At 47.3% G+C, this 13,571-nt stretch overlaps 1 long non-coding RNA gene across 2 annotated transcripts in view; it reads left to right on the forward strand.

Annotated features, from left to right (window-relative positions):
* The first annotated feature begins 692 nt into the window (after nucleotides 1-692).
* Nucleotides 693-13,571, forward strand: part of LOC125624977 (uncharacterized) — a 37,671-nt gene continuing 24,792 nt past the window's right edge. The window contains exons 1-3 of one of the 2 annotated variants that reach the window (XR_007353443.2): nucleotides 693-2,125; nucleotides 4,602-4,685; nucleotides 7,160-7,288. This is a non-coding gene — a long non-coding RNA (uncharacterized LOC125624977). Of the gene's footprint in view, nucleotides 2,126-3,289; nucleotides 4,686-7,159; nucleotides 7,289-13,571 lie in introns of those variants that run through there. The other variant, XR_012665671.1, reaches the window with a different exon arrangement.

The following is a 13,571-nucleotide window of genomic DNA, read 5'->3' on the forward strand; positions in this document are numbered from 1 at the left end:
TCAGTTCAGTGAGTGCCGGGCAGGAAACAATCTCCAGGTGTGGGGGCCAGGGATGAAGTAATGGAGAGCCCAGAATGAGCACAGCTTCCCCATCGCTGCTCAAAACAGAGCGGGAGATGTCCATCCCCACTTGGCTTGGGTAAGCAGCACATGCCCCCTTCTCTCCCTGGCCTGGGTTTTGCCCCACAGCTTCCTCTCGATTACTGATGCAGCAACTGCTTCCCTGCTGTTCAGTCTACTTTAACCCACGGGACAGGAGGTATCAGCCACGTGAATTGATGCTGGCTGGGCGGTTGAGTTCATTCCCGGATTGATTCCGATGACCGACGGGGTTTCTCCAGGGAAACGTCTGACCCTTGATCTCAGCCGGAAAAGCCCTGAATTTACCCCTGGGATTCTTGAGTTATTTGTTGTGCTACTGAAACATTTCACAGGGAGGCAACTGTGGTAAAGGGGAGAAATCTGCCCTGTTTACTCCCCGACATACGGAACAGGTGAGTGTGACCGGGGCAGGAGGTGTCTGCCAGTGCATTTCATCCCAACTCCCACCGATTCCTTCCACCCAGCTCCTTGGCCCTTGTGCCTGTTCACAAAGCCCAGCATGAGTACTAAGTAGGGTGACCAGACAGCAAATGTGAAAAATCGGGACGGGGGTGGGGGTGGGGGGGTAATAGGAGCCTATATAAGAAAAAGACCCAAAAATCGGGACTGTCCCTATAAAATCGGGACATCTGGTCACCCTAGTATTAAGGGCACATGCACACTCAGCGTTACCGTCACTACTCCCACCATGTAAGGCTCGATTTTCAACAGACCTCAATCCCTATGTGCCGAGCTCGGTAGAAAATCTGTCGCTCAGGGTGTGTCTACGCAAGGAGTTCATCAGGAATAATCTGCTTCAAATTCACACCCTCATTTATTCCAGAATAGTTTCATGTGTAGACAAGCCACTAGTCTGGGGAGCCCAGCTTTGCCAGGGGTGGCAATTCAGAGCAGGGTTAGATGACATGATTAAAATGCCAGACACGGTTGCGTCTACTGTCCGTAGCAACTCTGCTAGACCCACACTGGGGAAGCGCTAGTGTGGACTACAAACTCTTTTGGGGCAGGGGCTGTCTCTTTGTTCCGTGTTTGTACAGCACCCAGCATGATAGGTCCACGGCTGTGGCTCCGAAGCACTACTGCAAAACACATAATTAATTAACAGGTCAGGCCCAAGTAGCTAGAACACACAGGAATTGACTCAGTTTTAGTTGGCTCTCCAGGCAGTCAGGAGTTTGGCATAGAAGGGCGTCCAGCATGGGAGGGATTTGCAATCCCTTTGCTGTGTGGAGTGTATTACACAGAATTGTATTTACACAAAGTCAAGTGATATATAGTGAGACTTACAGGCTTTAAGGTCAGAAGGGACCATTGTGATCATCTAGTCTGACCTCCTGCACGTTGCAAGCCACAGAATCCCATCCACCCATCCTGTAATAGACCCCTAACCTCTGGCTGAGTTACTGAAGTCCTCAAATCTTGATTTAAAGACTTCAAGTTACAGAGAATCCACCATTTACACTAGTATTTGACCAACCTGGCTGGGTTTTTTTTATGGATTTGCCAGTTGCCAGAAAAATAATTTAATCAGCTGTTTTTTGTTTTATGTGAGTCTAAAGATTTGCATTATTAGCACAATCCACTGGGATATCTAATGTTAAAAGTTTTGGTGTCCAAGATAAAGATACTGCAGTGTTCCCACTTCCGCAGTTTTAAGCGATAACAGATCAAAACTGTTGAAAACACAGCAGCTGTCTGCCCCCCACCAAACCTTTGGAATGACTGGAGGAATGGCCTCAGTATTGAAGTGGTCAAATGTGAGCTTTGCATTAGATGCAACCTCAGCTATTCCTGTCTGGAATTCTATGATGTTGCCGTTAAAAATAAGAAATTGCTAGAAATGACAAAATCAAACGGCAAATACAAATTAAAGAAATAGACTCAGTGGCTTTTTTTAATATATAAAGTTCCAAAATGCTCACATTCATGTATATAGTTAAAATATAGATTCAATGCAGTCTGGGGGGGAAATAATCTCAGTGAAGACGGACACAAACAAAGCCGCTTGGAGAACACGCCCAAGGTAAGAAAATGATGTTATCAATCTTATCTGTATGTTATCTCTCTAGATACTATAAGTGGCTGTTGAAGGGGGGGTGCAAAGTTGCCTTGTGGTTAGGAGTTGGGGTTGTGGCTGGCTTGCCTTGTCGGGGGTGGGGGGGTGCCAGTGTTTTTTTTTTTTTTTTTTTTTTGCATTACCCTGCCAGAGTCCCAGGGAGTACAATACCACAAAGCAGGCATGATAGAAACCAGCACAGACATGGAAAAAGAGCAATCAGGTCCCACCTCGTCCATGTCAATCCAAGATTGCTCCCTTAGGGTTTGTGCAGCCTGATTTTAGATTTCCTGAGCAGCTCCCACCCATTCCCGTGCCTATGAAGCCCTGGCCTGGTGCATCTCACTGTTAGGACGTTTTCTCTCAGTCTCACAGTATTGCCAATGCCAAGCATTCAAAACCCATGAGCCGGGCTCCCCCAGAATCATGAAATTAAAAAAAAAAGAATGTTGGGTTCTTTTCCTTTGCCTCCTGTTTTCTGAGCCTTTGAGCTGCACTCGGGTGCTATTTTCAAGCTCTTCTCTGCTGTGGTGAGGGCTAGAAACTTACCTTTTCCCCTTTTAACAAAAGCTGAAATTCTCAACTGACTCCAGGAGCTGGGGCTTTAACCAAACTACCAAATATTCTGAGACTCGCTATAAAAGCATTAGAGTTGGCAGCATTGTGTTGGGGTCTAGTCCTGTCCAGAGCAGGTACAGAATGAAGGCATCAGGAGCCAGTGCAGGTTAGGGAAGCCCCAGCTGACAGTAACCTCAATAGACCATTCCCACTTGGCTCAGAGGTTTCCCCTGGAGTGCCTCTTATGAGAGGAATGTAAAAAGTCCACAGTCTGCGTAAATCCACCTCGCATAGTGGGCTGAGCAGAGGCATTGTGATTTGGGCCTGCAGGGCAATGCTGAGTCATGGCCGTGTAGCCTGCTCTTTAGGAACCTAAATACCTTTGAGAAGGGCCAGATTTAGGGGTAGGCCACCCAGGTGATCGCTTGGGGTGCCAGGCTTGGGGGGGGGGGCGCTGGGCTCGGTGGGCTGGTTTTTTTTTTTCTGTTAGCTACAAAAGGGAAAAGAGAACATTTGAAGCTCCTAGAAAGTTGTCAGTTAAGCCCTCGTGGGTGGATAAGGGGTGGGGCATCACCAGTCCATCAGTGAGATAAAAACACAAATTTACAGATCCTAGTGTGCAAATTTACCATCTTATGCGACAGGGATAAATCATGCATGCAAATTGTGCATCAAAGTCGAGAAATGGGCCACAAATGCAATAAAAAATCAGGTATTCAAACGGGTGCAGGAACAGGTTTTATAGTGGGGGGGCTGAGAGCCATTGAAACAAACTGTAAACCCTGCATGTGATGGAAACCACTTCAAGCCAGGGGGTGCAGCAGCACCCCTAGTTCCAGCACCTCTGTAAAAGTCTAACAAATGGAGTGGGGGCTAGCCTTTGCTCTAGCCTTTGAAGATTTGGTCTGTCGTGTTTTACACCCATTTGCACATGACTCTACAGGGTGCAAACCAGAGCAGAATTGGGCCCATTAATTTCCTCCTTATTGTTAATGAATGGACCTACATTCTCTCCAGTGTGACGCCCGCCCGGATAAGTTTGTAAGAGGCCTTATTATTCGTCTTTACCCCTCAAGTTAACGTTCGCTCATCCTGCCATGTTTGGGTGCCCTTATCTTTCTCTCCCTGCATCTCTTAGTAGATTTTGTGGTGGCTTTCAACTTCCTTATTATTTAGATGCTGCAGGTAAGAGCTTGAGGGCCCCATTGTGCTGGGCCTGGCACAAACACAGAGTGTGAGACAGCCCCTGCCCTGAAGAGCTTACAAACCAAACAGGCCCATAAAGGGGGAGAGATGGGAAGTACGATTATCCCCGTTTTACATATGGGAAACGGAGTCACAGAGCGATCGCATGCCTGTGTGTGACAGCTGCCATCGGGGCCAACGTGCCAGAGACTGGCAAGTGTGAGTCTTCCCAGCCTGTGCTGCCAAGCCAGGCCCTGGAGCTGGGAGCTATAAGCGGCTCCCATCCTCCGTGGATCAGGCACAGAGGGGGAGAGATGACACATGGTAACCCAGGGGTTACACCAGGAAGGTGTGACAGAGCCAGGATTCAGATCTCCCAAGTCCCAGTCTAGGGCCTTCACCGTGAGACCATCCCCAGGACTGGCTCTGAGGTTAAAGATGGAAGGAAGTCCTATTCACTGACTCCTGCACCTCCTTTGGGTGCTCTCCTTGATGATCGCAGCATAGACCAGACCAGGCCTAATGCAGTGCCTTCTGCAAAGGCCCAGCTCAGAGTGGCCTGGGGCAGTTTTCCTTGGCTCTGTGTCTTATGCTATTGTACCATGAATTTTGTGCATCTGGGGGCAAGGGAATCCTGTGACACAGAAATTTTGCTCAGACCTTCGCCTCTTTTTCCCAAGGACATGTCTCTTTGTTGCAGTGTTCCCTTTAGGCACCCGTTACGCTCTCTTCCTTGTACATCCCTGCGCTTTGGAGACGGAAGCCAGCGTTCCCCGTGTTACGAGTGAGTACCATGGTTTTATGCCCCACCCAGTGCTGAAATGTGGCGTCCAGTGTGCAATAGTTCAGAAAATCATTCAAGAGTGCCTGTAGGGAAAACCACTAACACCCCCCATAGCAGACTGAGTGGTCCAGTGAAGGGCACTAGGTTAAGATTGAAGAGGCCTGGGTTTAATTTCCAGATACACCACAGACTGTCTCGGGCAACTCCCTTAGGCCCAGTTCCTCAAAGGCTTTTAGGTGCCTCACTCCCATTGATTTCACATCTCTTTGCCTCAGTTTCCCATCTGTACAGCGGGGATAGTAGCACTGCCCTACCACACAGGGGCTGTGAAGTTAAATACAATGAAAAGAGTGAGATGCTCAGATACTGTGCTGATGAGGGTCAGATAAGTACCTGAGACTGACTGATAGCCTGACCGTGGCTCACAGACCTCCCCCATGCGATTCTGCAAAGGCGTGCAGAATTGTAGCTTGCCGTGCTCCAGGACTGAGGGCTGCAATTAGACCAAGACAGAACAGTTCACGATAGACCCTGGGTACTGCTCAGGTCAAGTTGGACCATCACCTGGCACTTCTAAGACCAAGGAAGCTCCATCGATGCATGGAAATCCTCTTTTGCACGTGCCGGACCTATGACTTACTTCTCTTGGGTGCTAACATCTCCGGGCAGCTATGATCTGCTTTATGCTGATTTATGTGGAACCCACTTGTTCTCCTGGCAAGTTGCCAGGGGTAAAGTTTGGACAACCCTCTTTCCCTCTTTCCGTGTTACTAAATTGCCCATGACATCCTTTGGCTGGGTGCTAGCATCCCTGGGCAGCTGTGCTCTGGGTTATGCCAATTAAGTACTGCCCTTGGCGAGTAGCCAATGTGTCATCTTGGCCAGGCAGTGTCTAGTCACCCTCACCTCCCCTGGATCTAAATTCAACAAGCCGAGATCTTACTGGGCTGATGACGAGTGTCAAAATCAGCCTGCTAATTCCACCTGCCGTGGGGAAAAACCGCCATCAAGGGAAGCCCCCAGAGATCAGCCACCTCCAAAAGAACTTCCCGCGGAATCAGTGAAAGTGTCTATTACAGAAACATAAGCAGCAGTGTTTTAAAGGACAATATCAATAATCTGCAAAGAGCTCTTTGCGTGCTCAGACTGGGGCTGGCAAGCAGATTGCCGGAGAGATCACGACCACTGAAATATTGAAGTACTTGCACAGAAACTGCTCTTTCAAGTTTTTTTTGACAAGGGTACTAATTAAATCTTAATTGACACTGCACTAATTAGCTTCTTAATTACATGGAACCACATAATTAGCAGCACACTCTGCGCTAATTGTTAATTAGGAAAACCAGCCCCCCTGCCTCCCCTTGTCTCTTTTAACTAAAGAGCCTCTTGAATAGAGAGGAGATGGGAACAACAGAGCTGGTAAATCCCCCTTCAGAAGGGCCTGCTGCCCCAGGAGAGAGTGACTGCTCATTCTGCACACAGGGGCTGTGGATGTGTGGGCTCCAGGTGTGGAGGCTTTTGGGAGGGGGTCGCAAAGGGTAACCCCCCATCAAAAGATAGGCAGGGGCAGGAATGGGTGATGTTTAATGAGACCCTAGGGTGAAAGGTGTTCTGGATCTAAGCGCAAAGTGTTCATTCATGATGATTAATTATTCGTATTCAGCAAAGCAAAGGAATCCCCGGTCTGGAAAGCTTATGAATGAACTAGTGGGCACCAGATCATTCAACCCTTCTTGTGCCCAGCGGCTCAACCCCGTCTGTGCCAGTCTCTGCTCTCGAGCTCTACCAGGACATGGCTGATTAACCCCATGCATCCCAGGCTGTTGACTGTTCTTGCCCATCTAATGCTGGGCAGTTTTCACTCCCCATGACGAGCTGTTAAATGGCACTGTGCCATAGCCATACAGACCTTCCCTGAGTGCTAACCCTTTCTGTGCTGGACTGCATAGCTGTGCCCCATGGCAGGCAATTTAATACTCCCGCAAGAAGCCAGTGATGCGCCCTATCACTCCTGCCTTAACCCCCTCTGTGCCAGGCTGGAATATTCAGCTTTCCCCGCACACCCCAGGAGATGTTTACCCGGTTCGATGATTACTCCCTTTAAATTGCCAGGCCAGGTCTGTAGCTGGGGCAGTGGTTTGTAATCTGTTGTAGGTCCACCAGCTGAGGAACTGGGCTCATGATCTTGTGGAGTAAAAGCAGCACCTTTTGTGCAGCTCATTGCAACTCTGCTAGCAGGGAGTCACAAATGCACAAGCCCTGTATTTACAGTGTACCAGGCCCTGCTATTGATTCTGCTTCTGACCTTCCCCTCGAAAAATACCCTTTTGCTTTCAACTGTCTAGTGCTTAGTCATGGAAGGGGAGTTTTTCTAAAAAAGTTCGATGCAACTCAGCCAAGTCATTTTCGAGTGACACGGCTGCCTCACCCTGCCTCGTTTTTCTGATTTGTTTTTTATTCCTGTTCCGTTGCAGACTCCCAGCTGGCTCATGTTGCACATCTGCATTCAGTCTCGTTTGGAGGCGTTAGCCCAGAGTGGGCATCCTGCCGAGTTTCCAGGTGTGAAAAAACACAGGAGTTGCAGTTTTTCAGCCGTGATTCAGGTTGGTTGAACCCTTTTATCCGGTGCACATTGTGTTCTGGGGCTTGTCCAGAGAAGGGGAATTTGCACTGTTGTCGCTACAGTAATGCAAACCCCTAATGTAGACACACTGTAGCAGTGGCAAATGAGGCTTGGGCCAGCGTGGAAAGTCCTGTCATACACCAGGATTGTCAGAGAATCCTAGCAATGTAGGGCTGGAAGGGACCTCAAGGCATCATCTAGTCCAGTTTCCCATGCCAAGGCAGGATTAAGTAAACCTAGGCCATCCCTGACAGATGTTTGTCCGTGTTCTTAAAATCCTCCAGTGATGGGGATTCCAGCAACACTGGTGGATTTGCACTGGTTATATTTACACCAGTGCAACCCCACCTCCGCTATAGTCAGAGCATAATTCTCTCCCTCTCTCTTTACACTGTTTCTCCTTCTATTTCTGACTTGTCCACTCCTTCAGTTTTAAATACGCATTTCTCTTCCTTCCAGCCTCTTTTCATTCTGCTTCTTCCCTTTATTTCAGTGCTGATTTCCCTCTCTTCCTCATCCCCTTCTTTCTTGCTCCCTCTCACCCAGCTGCCCTCTCTCCCTCTTTCAGCCAAACTGTTGACCTGGAATCCTCTTTCTGCTGCCAATGCATTAATGTGTTTTCTTAAATGGTAAGTCTCTGAGGTCTAAGCCACATGGGGCATTGTAGTTTGCGTGTTTGCTTCTCAGCATTGCAAGAGCAGGAGCGTGCTTACAGCTAGATGTACACTGTCTGCATGGGGGAGGGGTGCTCACATCAAGATATGCGTGTGCTAGCTGCACTCTTTCGCACAATGTGTGTAGTTGCATGTGGCATTCACATGGGTGTGCCTTTTAATCATCCTGTGTACACTGGCCTGTACGGTGTTAGAGCTAATGCAAGGTAGGAGAGCCCTGCGTAAGTACACAGACAGTATTAAGTGATCCTCTGAGTTTGTTGCTGCATAGGAATGTTACACCTGAAGCATGCGACTGGTGTTGCCTGGGTGCATTTATACCAGCATACGCTGCACGGCTGGTGCCAGGTTCTCAGCTGGCAGAAATCAGCAGAGCTCCATCGAAGTCCACAAAGCTATGCCAATTTACCCCAGCTGAGGATCTGGCTCTTAATATTTTCATCAGTACGCATGACACCATAAATTGATCTGTACATCTCTGCATGTGCTGTTTGATAGAGCAGTGGTTTTCCACCTGGGGTCCGCAGACTATGTCTAAGGGGTCCGCGCAGGGTTGTCGTTACCCTAGAACAGTTTGGTTGTCAACCTGTGGTCCGTGGACTCCTTGCAGACTATGTCTAAGATTTCCACAGGGGTCTGCACCTGCATTCGAAATTGTTTCGGGTCTGCAAATGAAAAGAGGTTGAAAACCGCTGGGGTAGAGCATTGTGTGCCACTGTGTGCATATGTCCATGCATTGTGGGGTTTTTTTTTCCCTTTTGTTGGTTTTGCGCCTGTGTTTCTCAGTGGTGGTATTTTGCTTATGTGTTGGTGTGTACATATATGGGGTGGATTTTGCATGTGTTGGCATGATATGCACACATGTTGGTTTTTTGTGGGTGTATAGGCCCATACGTTGGGGTTCACCCCTGTGTTGGTATGTTTGTGGATTGTGGAGGTGTGTGTCTGTGCTAAACAGCTGTTACCTTGTTTTGATGTGTCCTGATGCCTGTGTGTTTGTGTACTGATGTGTGCCTAAGTGCTTATGCTGAATTGTGTCCATATGCTGCTAGGTTAGCTTGTGGCCCTGTGCTGGTGTGTTAGATTGTGCACATGTATTGACACGTGCCTATGCTGAATTGTGCTGGTGTTTTAGGGCTTGTACACACTAGCGCTCACTCTGGTGGAAAAGCCACCCCCATGAGCAATGTAAGTTACACCGGCGGGAGAAGCTCTCTGGTGTATGGCACCACGTGGCCATCAAGCAATCTCTCAGCAAGGACTGTGAGACACATCAGGATCTTTGCCCAAAGGATAAGGCTCTGACCCAGTATTATCTGACTGCACATTTTACAGCAGCGGTAGCTGCTATGACAAACAAATGTGTGGAATGCAGCCTTCAGCTCCACCAAGAAGCTACCATAAATCGCATGGCTGCTGCTGAAACTGCTGTCCAAGATATAATAAAAGCCGTGACTGTAAGAATGACAAATCCTTTGAGCACTGACCCTGGAACAAACCCATACAACCAACAGCAACATCTACTATGCCCCCACCTGAAACTGCAGAAAGTTTGTGCATGATAGGAGAGATTGGCACACAAGAAATAAAGCCGTTTGTAACCAGTAGGTTACAAAGGGGAGAGCTAGACCTCTTTTACCCCATAAAAAGGCACAATCTGAAATCATTTGGTAATCTCAACAAACCAGTCGAACAAAAGAAGACACAGACAACACAAGCAATAACTACTGTCCGCCAGATATCCAGCAAGCTGACAGTTATTGACCAGACTTGTTGATATCCAGGGACTGATGAAGTATGAGCTGGCACCTGTCCCATTTTCCTTCTTCAACTTAGATGGATCTCTAAGAAAGACCCAAAAGAGCAACACACTGTCTTGGCTGGAGAAAAATCTGTCAATGGTTGAGCTACAAGAGCCCCAGGAGCCAAAAGACACAGTCAGAGACAAAAAGACACTTTGTAAAGATTGGAAGTCAAATCCTACTGAGGAAAATAGAAAGGAACACAGACTCTGGCAAGTCAAGTGTGAAGTATAATTAGGCAGGCTGAAAAAGAATTTGAAGAGCAACTAGCAAAAGACAGAAACAAATGGGAATTTTTTTTTAAGTGCATCAGAAGCAGGAAGCCTGCCAAACAATCAGTGGGGCCAGTGGACGATCGAGGTGCTAAAGGAGCACTCAAGGAAGAAAAAACAGTAGCGGAGAAACTAAATGAATTCTTTGCATCGGTTTTCACTGCCGAGGATGTGAGGGAGACTCCCACCCCTGAGCCATTCTTTTTAGGTCAAATCTGAGGAACTGTCCCAGGTTGAAGTGTCAGTAGAAGAGGTTTTGGAACAAAATGATAAATTAAAGAGTAAGAAGTGCCCAGGATCAGATGGCATTCACCGAAGAGTTCTGAAGGAATTCAAATATGAAATTGCAACACTACTAACTGTAGTATGTAACCTACTGCTTAAATCAGCCTCTGTACCAGATGACTGGCAGATTTTTTTTTTGAAAAAAGGCTCCAGAGCTGATCCTGGCAATTGAAGGCCAGGAAGCCCAACTTCAGTACCAGGCAAACTGGTTGCAACTGTAGTAAAGAACAGAATTATCAGACACGTAGATGAATTCAGTACATTGGGGAAGAGCCAACATGGGTTTTGTAAAGGAAAATCATGCCTCACCAGTGTATTAGAATTCTTTGAGGGGGTTGCAGACATATGGACAACAGTGATTCAGTGGATATAATTTACTTGGACTTTCAGAAAGCCTTTGACAAGGTTCCTCACCACAGGCTCTTAGGCAAAGTAAGTAGTCATGGGATAAGAGGGAAGGTCCTCTCATAGATAGGAATCAATGGTCACTTTTCACAGTGGAAAGAGGTAAATAGGGGGTTCCCCCAAGGATTTGCACTGGGATCAGTGCTATTCAACATATTCATAAATGATCTGGAAAAAGGGGTAAACAGTGAGGTGGCAAAGTTTGCAGACGATACAAAAGTACTCAAGATAGTTAAGTCCAAAGCTGACTGTGAAATGTTACAAAGGGATCTCACAAAAGAGGGGGACTGGGCAACAAAATGATAGATGAAATTCAATGTTGATAAATGCAAAGTAATGCACACTGGAAAACATAATTCCAACGATCCATACAAAATGATGGGGTGTAAATTACCTGTTGCCACTCAAGAAAGAGATCTTGGAATCACTGTGTATAGTTTTCCTGAAAACAGCTGCTCCATCTGTAGCAGTAGTCAAAAAAGTGAAATAAGGATTATTTACCTCTTCACATAACACAAGAACCAGGAGTCACCCAATGAAATTAATAGGCAGCAGGTTTAAAACAAACAAAAGGAAGTATTTTCTTCACACAATGCAGTCAACCAGTGGAACTGCTTGCCAGGGGATGTTGTGATGGCCAAAAGTTGTCGGCGATTGGTCGAGGATGATCTCTTTCACAGGTTTTATTTTTCATGGGTCCTTTGGTGACTGAGGAGTCCGATCCTTGAGCCACAGGCTTGTTGGCAGACATTACAGGTGGTGTTGGAAGACAGGGTTGGGCCATGATTGCTGCGTGACAGTTATCTGTCCTTTCTTTTCTGGTGTTTTTCTGCGACCAGGGCAAGGCGATTTTCCTCAAAGGTGGACGTTTCCTCTCTGACAAGTCTTCGCCAGTTACCCCTATCCTGGCCTGCTGTCTCCCAGTGTGTGGTGTTGATGCCACATCTCTTGATGTTTATCTTGAGGGTGTCTTTTGGCCTCCCCTTTCCTTTCTCCTTTGGTGAGTTGGGCATACAGCAGTTGTCTTGGTGGGCGTACATCAGGCATGCACACACAGTGCCCGCTCCACTTCAGCTGGTGCTGGATAATCAGGCCCTCAACACTGAAGATGTTGGCCTCTGTGAGGACACTGACGTTAGTGCGGTGATCCTCCCACTTTATGTTGAGGATCTTCCAAAGAAAGTGCTGGTTATGGCATTCCTGGTTTTATAGCTCACCCAAGTCTCACGTCCAAAGAGAAGAGTTGGGGTTACCACCACCTTATCAACTAAACTAAAAGTCTAGTGTGTGTTCTGATGTTGTGATTGTTGAAGGCTTGGTGAGACAGTCTGCCAAAGGCAAGGCTGGCACAACGAATTCTGTGCTGAATCTCGATGTCTGTGTCTGCCCTCTGTGAGAGACGATTGCCAAGATAGGCAGAGTATTCTACATTTTCCAGTCCTTCTCTGTCAATGTAGATCTTCCTTGCTGGGTCTGATGACTGACCAGGAGCTGGCTAGTGGAGATCTTTTGTTTTGCCGATGTTCAGAGTTAGTCCTAGGCTTTTGTAAGCTTCAGAGAAGCAGCCAAAGGCTGTTTGTAGATTCACCTTTAAGTGTGCAACTACAACACAATCACCTGTGTACTAGAGTTTGGTTATTGTTTCCGATATTACTTTAGTTCTGGCACAGAGACGAGAAAGGTTGAAGAGGTTGCTGTCAGTCTGATATTGGATGCCGATGCCCTGGGGCAGACGGTCTCGGGTTAGCGTTTCCATAGCTGCTAAGAAAATGGACAAAAGGGTGGGTGCCGGTACACAGCCTTGTTTTACACCGGTTCAGATGACAAAGGGCTCAGAGGCAGAGCCACGGCACAGGGTGGAGGCAGTCATCTGGTCATGGAGGAGTCTTACAATGGTGATAAATTTGCTTGGGCAGCCAAACTTTGACATGATTTTCCACAGAGCCTCATGGTTGACAGAGTCGAAGGCTTTGGTCAGATCGATAAAGGCCATATTCAGCTCCTGATGTTGTTCTTGACATTTTTCCTGGATCTGCCTGGCTGCAGAAATCATGTCAGTTGTGCCTCGTGATGGTGTGAAACCACACTGGGACTCTGGAAGTACTTCCTCTGCAAGAGGGAGCAGGCGATTCAGTAAGATTCTAGCAATGGAGAGGAGGACAATGCCTCGATAGTTGCCACAGTCATCCCCATCTCCCTTTTTGAAAATGGTGACGGTGTTAGCGTTATGTAAGTCAGCCGGGATTTCTTCGATGCGCCAGATTTTTAGAAGCAGCAAATGAAGCTTGTTAGTCAGCGTTTCTCCCCCCACTTTCAGTACTTCAGGTGGTTCGCCATCAGGACCTGGAGCTTTATTGTTCTTCATGTGCTTAATTGCTTTGCAGACCTCCTCAGGTGTTGGTGGGTTGGCAAGAGTTTCCCAGATTGGGTGCTGAGGGATGGAGTCGATGGTGTCGTCAGTCACAGTCGGTTCTCGATTTAGAAGCTTTTGGTCGTGTTCCTTCCAGCGTTCTTTGATGGATTCGTTACCTTTAAGAAGGGCACTATCATCTTCGGATCTCAGCAGTGTGAGGCCACATGAGCTTGGTCCATACAGGGTCTTTTTCTCCTCACAAAAAAAGCTCTGCATATCATGTCTGTCAGCGAACATTTGGATTTCTTTTACTTTGTCCTTCCATCATTTGTTTTTGATTTCTCAGATCCTCCTTTGAAGCTCAGCTTTGAGCTGATGGAAAGAGCTCTGCTTCTGACTGGGTGATGGATGGTTCTGCCAGTCACAGAAAGATTTTCTCCTCTGATCTCAATGTTGTTGTCGTTAAACCAGT

The sequence above is a fragment of the Caretta caretta genome, chromosome 21 (genome assembly GCF_965140235.1).
Source record: "Caretta caretta isolate rCarCar2 chromosome 21, rCarCar1.hap1, whole genome shotgun sequence".
Classification (NCBI taxonomy): domain Eukaryota; kingdom Metazoa; phylum Chordata; order Testudines; family Cheloniidae; genus Caretta; species Caretta caretta.